Raw genomic sequence first — 6923 nt, forward strand, 5'->3', positions numbered from 1 at the left:
AAAACTCAAGAGACTTGTATTCTCAGTGACTTAGGTGAGCTCATAACATGACTGAAAACCAGAGGCCTCATACTGAGGTTTCCATGGCATTTGGAAAAATTATTCCTGTTAATATAAAGCATTTTAGAACTCTTAGAAATTAAATGATTGGAGGGGAAAGAAAAGCTAATATGATGGAAGAACATCCAATAGGCTTTACTTTCCTGGCTTAGTTGTATCAAAGCTACAAGATCAACAGATTTCTGAAGTTAGGCAGCTCTTTCAAGAAAGGGGAGCTGGTGCAGAAGATACCAAAAAGAACCTCACACAGTCTCATGACTTAGAATTCACAACTCTTTTATTCAGTTCTCCATGTTAGTAGGACAGTGTTCATTATGACTGTAAACCCAAGTGTGGACATCACCCCATTCCACATTGCTGCTCGTCCATCCTTTCTTCCCTTCATTGTGAAGGGGGCATCATCAAGAGGTAAGTGTCCCCATAAGATGGAAGGGAAGACCTCCTGCTGGTGTAGAAAAACCTAGAGAAACAAACCATTGAAGAAGTTAGTCTTTTCCTCCCCAATATATTAATACCAGAAATTCAAGCAGACATCATTTAAAAAAAAAAAAAAAAGCTCTGCAACCTCTGTAAAAAGGCATCTATCTGGCTTCCTTGACAGCTGCATTAGAGATGCACCAAGGACTGAGCCATGGATACCAAACTCCTTTTCTAACCTTGGAAAAGGCCCTTCCAGGTCAAGCAGTGAGATGCAGTGAAGGCTGTGTTCTAAAGGTAAAATCTAGTTCCTGTTACCTTTCCTGTGGGTAGAGGAGTTCAATCTCTGCAACTGTTGATCCAGGATCTTTCACAAGCATTACACTCCTGTAAAAATATTTCATGTGGAGGAAAAATTGTATAAAAGTTTAGCACAGTCAAACTACAGCCTCTTTCTGTCTAGTTCTCTCACTGATAAAGCTTCAGTATTTGCCATCCAGTAAACAAACATTTCCATTCAGGCAGGGACATTTGCACTGCTCCTCCCATACACTGCTGTAAAGATGGGTGGGGAGAGTAACCATAAGTTCTTTCTGTAGACCTTGTGTTTGTTAGAGGGATGGGAAAATACACACACAATCATATCAAATTTCCTCCTGAAACTTATACAGTACTATGTGAGTTTCAGGCTTAATACACAATACCACTGAACAGACAGAATCCAGAGAATAATAAAATACTAGCAGACAGTCCTTTGCATAGTAGTAGTGAGGAACAGAAACCACACGCACCCCCTTGGGTTCACCCCCGCTTCTTTTAAACACCAGATATGAAATATTTCCAGTTTCACAAACAGTCAATGTGACATTCCCATTCCTCATCATGGTAGAACCTAAACAGTCATCTTGCCTCCTGACTGCCCATTATATTGGTAAGACAGAGTTGAAAAGATACCTGTGTATACAGCTACTGCTTAGTCTTCTCTCTCTGCTTCAGGGCACCTTCCTGTTTAGTCCACGTAACACTGTGTACAGTTGTCACCTCTCCAGCTCCTTTCTCCCCAAAATGTAAGTATTTTACGACACAGATAAACTAAGCATCAAGGAAGCTCAGTAGTATCACTGCTTCCACCATAAACAGGAAATCTGCATAGAAAAAATGCATGACTGGCCAAAGAGGTAGCAACAATTGGGTTACTGGCTAATATAATACGGATTTTTCCTCCCTCTCCAACAACCAATTCTATTTTGTACAAAACAACCTGTCCCAATGTATTCTGGAAATTAACATATATTGCTGAAAATGTATTAGTGTGATAAATTAGGGTTTTTTGATTACAATACTTTACTGGAAAAAAAATCCAATGACCTTTAATAAAACTCCATTTCTTTTCCATTCCTGTATTAAAATACCTGAACTATATTGCAATTTGGCTAAGACAAAAATTCAGTCCCAATTTGGAAAACTGTATCATATTACATTAAACCACAGTTAACATAATACAGTACCTATACTTGGGAAAATGCAAAGCATTACATGATATGGGAAAATTAAAAATTCGCTGTTGACCAAAAGCAACAGCACTTTCTAGTGAAAGCTAGAGAGGATACTATTTGACAAAAAACTACTGCTACTACTGCATATATCACAATAAAAATATGCAGACCAGCAAAATCTGTTAGACTAACTCTGTCATCATCTGGTCAAGGCCCAGATTAGCACAGCTGACCATTCTCTGTTAGAGAGCATTCCACACCTATTCTCCCTGTTCAGCTGACCTCAGCCCTACACAGACATTTCAGCAGCCAATATTTTTTTATCAAGGTACATGTACAGAAGCACATCAAGTTCTGAAAGCAAAAAGAAATGGCAACAGAAGATGTACTTCAATGTATGCAACACTTTCAAAGTCCTTTCTCAGATGTTTCTTTGTCTCTTCTTATTAAAACATAGACCAAAAAGCCTTCGCCTCAGCAACATCAATGAGTACTCAACCAACACTATGCTTTGGATATAATTACTTGCGTAGTTCCTATGCATTTTTTGACTGCCTTCCCTTAACCATTCTGCTTCCTATAGGAATGGGCAAGAGAACGACACATTTAACTCCCCAAATACATTTCCTTCTTTCCTTCTAAAAAACAAAAAAAAAAATCTATTACACTGAGTACTATATGCAGTTACATATAGTAAATTGCCTCCAAATAAAAAACGTAGACTTAGCAGACACACAGAAGTTCACATAATTCTTTTATGAGCCCTTCCCCTCCACATGCTTGGCAGAGATTAATACTCTGACATACTACTATGCAGACTCTGTGTATTTGAGTAGCACTTGTACTCTTTCTAAATGGAACAAAAGAGGGACACAGAAATACCCTGAAAATGCCTTCCCTAAGTACAATGTAAATGTTAACTTTTGTACTAGCCCAATCCATAATCTGCTTTTCAGTCAGCGTGAGGAACCTATCCATTTCTCCTTTCACATACATATCATGCCTTGCCTGCCTGTGGAAATCTATTATAAGAATGAAAAAATATTCTGCCTTCTTCAAATCTCCACCACATCAAAGTTGCAGAGAGCAGGATGCTTTGCTATGTCACATCTAGTAGAAGAAAAAAAACCAACCCTTTTGTATTGACAGCCACATGTCAATACATGTCCATACATGCTTCCCCTGTTCCAGCGTGGGGTCCCTCTCACAGAAGACAGTTCTCCATGAACTTCTCCAACGCTAGTGCTTCCCACAGGCTACTGTTCTTTATGAACTGCTGCAGCATGGGTCCTTTCCACAGGGTGCAGTCCTTCAGGAACTGACTGCTACAGCATGGGTCCCCCACAGGGTCACAAGTCTTGCCAGAAAACCTGCTCCAGCCTGGGCTCCTATCTCCATGGGGTCACAAGTCCTGCCAGGAACCTTCTCCAGCATGAGCTTCCCAGTGCTGTGATGGGGTCACACCCTCTTTTGGGCATCCACCTCCTCCGGCACGGGGTCCTCCACAGGCTGCAGGTAGGTATCTGCTCCACTGTTAACCTCCATGGGCTGCAGGGGGACAGCCTGCCTCACCATGGTCTTCACCGCAGCTGCAGGGGAATCGCAGCTCCGGTGCCTGGAGCACCTCTTCCCCTCCTTCTCCACCGATTTTGGTGTCTACAGAGTTGTTTCTCTCATATCTTCACTCCTCTCTCCAGATGCAGTTGCACAGGGATTTTTTCTTCCCCCCTTCTTAAATATGTTAGCCCATAGGCACTACTACTGTTGCCCACTGGCTCAGCCTTGGCCAGCAGCAGGTCTATCTTTGAGCCAGCTGGCATTGGCTCTATCAGACATGGGGAGAAGCTTCCAGCAGCTTCTCACAGAAGCCACCCCTGTAGCCCCCCTGCCATGCAAATCCAATGCATAAGCGCATGTTTGGGGCCAGATGACCACCATTCCTCCCAGGTATTACTGTAATCTAAACTCACTGCAGTAACATTTTTAATCCACATGACCATCATTCTAGCAGGCAAGCGCTACAGCTAGTTTCCATATCAACGGCTCTATATCAACTTTCAGCTCTCCTCCTTGATATCCAGTTCCCAAAGGCTAGCATGCCTAGCATATATTGTATACAGGAAATCTGTTAAGATTCCTCCTTACAACAATATGCTGGGAATGCTGAAGATCAGCAAAAGCTGTTTTACTGCCTCATCTTCCTCTCTGCTGACAGACTGACATATACTTCAGACTCCTTTGCCTCTACTACCAGAATTCACTTTCTCTCTTTCTCATCTCCAGCCTGCCTGGATTGAAAAAACTTTCTCAATGAGCTTCATCTCACACACAGGCTTTGCTCACTGTTATATTTAACAACACTCCTTTCAAATCTCCGTCCAAAATATTTTTCACTTGGCAAATTTGATCTCCTTTCACTTTGCAGTAACTCAGTTCTGGGATTTCCAACCTGTGGTCTACATAACACACTTAAAGGCTGTATGGAAAGTGAGAAGCTGCTGAGAAAAGCACACCAGTCGTCCATAGTCCTAAGTGGCATCTGATGTGCACCAGACACTATTTAGGTGCCTGAATATAAAAAACTCAGATCCAGCTTAGTTCCCATGTGTAAGCATTGTTCCTGATTTTAGTCTGAATACCCCAGATAACAACATAAAACAGAATTTGGAATTTATCAACTAATAGTTAGCTGTAAGGAAACTAGAAGCATTTATGAAAGTACAAAAGCTACTGCTGTCTTCTGCATATTGATACATATTCTGACCACAACTTTTTTCCCCAATCCACATGGATGAGTTTCTCTGCATTTTCAACCAATCCAGATTCAAACATCCCCTATGCCAGACCATTTGTCAGTACTTCCATATCCTGCTGTTCTCTCCTCTAACTTTCTTTTCAGAAAGAAAAGTCATCCTACTAGAGGTCAGCATTTTAATCTCTGGTAGGAGACTTACTTAAAATGGACATATTGTTACGATCAAACATACTAATGATGTATGCAACTATAATTCTTTGATGATATCTAGATCAGTGTTCTCCAAAGCAGAGTGCATGGCGTTCTAAGGCAACTATGATTTAATCTATATGCTGCTCTAAATACCATTACACAGTAATTAGTATCTACATAGGCTTCACAGGAGAGAATAATGGATCTGGTTTTTTACTTTTCCTGGTTTAGAGCTTTTACTTAGTATTTCCAAGTTTGGGACTGATCACGTTTGGGTGCCTAAGAATGTTTTGCACTTTTACTTTGACCCTGCATTAATATCTCATCTCCCTCTTCTATAAAAATCTTTTAACATCATGTAGAAACAAGTTTGAAGTGTTACATAAAGTCATTTGAGCACCTCAATTTAAAAGAAGTCCTTATATCCTTTCCATTATATTGTAATGGGCTAACGACTGGTATGAACCTAGGAAGTAATTTATCTTCTATACTTACCAGTGCAGATTTACTAATATGACTACACTAATGAAAAAAAAGGCCAGGATTCAGAAACAGAGGGGAAAATCTCAAAGAGGCTTTTTATATATAGGAAACTTCATACCAAAATTTTGAAAAATTAATCTAGATTCATTTGAGTAAGTATGCACCATTGCACCCTACCAGACAAAATTAAGAGTGATTTGAGGATACCATTTAGACTTAATGCCAAACCTATTTATTTGTTACAGGTGAATCCCTGCTGCTGTTCCTTACCCTCAAGTAACCATCACTTATCACATGAAAATTCTGAGTTACTGGAGTGTTAGTACAGCATGAAGCTTGTTGCTTGCTATATACATTTGTCAACTATGCTCCTTGCACAAAAAGGATGTGTGTTGACAATTCTGCAAGTTCTTCACTCTCCAAGGAATACTAGGCTTTAGATTGAAAGGAACCAACATTTGATGTGAAATGTTAAATATATATATATGCACACACATGTAATTTCAGTTATCACCAAGTAGCATTGTGATAAAATACTCAATAATATTTAAAAAAGAGACCTATATGTATGATAAGTACATATGAGAATCACCCCAAAAGTAGCATTACATAGCAGATTGGCAAAAAACGAAGTCGCAAAAAAAGCAGATGGGCTCTGAGCCCATGAACTTGACTACTGGCTGACAGTAAGGATGCTTTTTACTTTCATAAAATAAAATTTCAAAGGTAAAGCCATAAATCTGCAGAATCTTTGTCTTCTATTCCTTGGTTTTTAAACCAGGTTAAAACAAACTTCATCAACAGCATAACTATGACTGATCTTCCAGTGGGGTAGAGAAATAGATATACTAGATATATTCCTTCCAGAGTTATTTTTCAATACTCTAAGATGTGGGAATTTTGATAAAGTTAAATTTTTAAGGCATATACTGAGCCATTATAAAGGCAGTGGGGGAACTGGAATGCTGAATCAAAGATCAGAATTAGGACATCAGGTAACCAAACACCAAATCGGATAGATCAATGTGTTTACTACAGCTAATCTTTTCATGGTTAGAATTCTGTAAATTAGACTCACCATTCAAAGGGACAGTTCAGGGACTCTGCCTCTCTCCTCCATCCCCCTTACTTCAGTTAATATTTTGCAATCCATTTCTCCCAGTACTGGAGGTTTCTCAGGTCACAGTCACATGAGTTTCTTCTGCTGCTGCTGCCACCTACCAGTTTTATTACTCTGTTGCAGCAGAAGGGCATACAGAAGAAGTTCTTGTTCAGCACGCACATAATCATCATCCTTTGTCTAAGATGTCATGCCTTATGCAAGTTCTAAAACATTTCCCCCATACATTACACAAAGCACTGGGCACAACCAAGATCAATACAAGGCTTTGAAAGCCATTCCATAAAGAGGAAGGAGCATGATCTGTAAAACCACCTTTCAAGCAACATTAAATATTAAGACATTAACTTCTGCAGAATGCAGTAAATTTGGATCAACTCTACCCATGAAAGATCATTTG

General features: G+C 39.7%; 1 long non-coding RNA gene across 1 annotated transcript; it reads right to left on the minus strand.

Moving 5' to 3' along the window:
• Positions 1-315: 315 nt before the first annotated feature.
• LOC135315353 (uncharacterized) lies at positions 316-6474 on the minus strand. Its single transcript, XR_010374810.1, has 3 exons — positions 1432-6474; positions 796-864; positions 316-520 (listed from the first exon to the last, which is right to left on the minus strand). It is a non-coding gene; the product is annotated as an uncharacterized LOC135315353 (long non-coding RNA).
• Positions 6475-6923: the final 449 nt, after the last annotated feature.

The sequence above is a fragment of the Phalacrocorax carbo genome, chromosome 1 (assembly GCF_963921805.1).
Source record: "Phalacrocorax carbo chromosome 1, bPhaCar2.1, whole genome shotgun sequence".
NCBI classification, from domain to species: domain Eukaryota; kingdom Metazoa; phylum Chordata; class Aves; order Suliformes; family Phalacrocoracidae; genus Phalacrocorax; species Phalacrocorax carbo.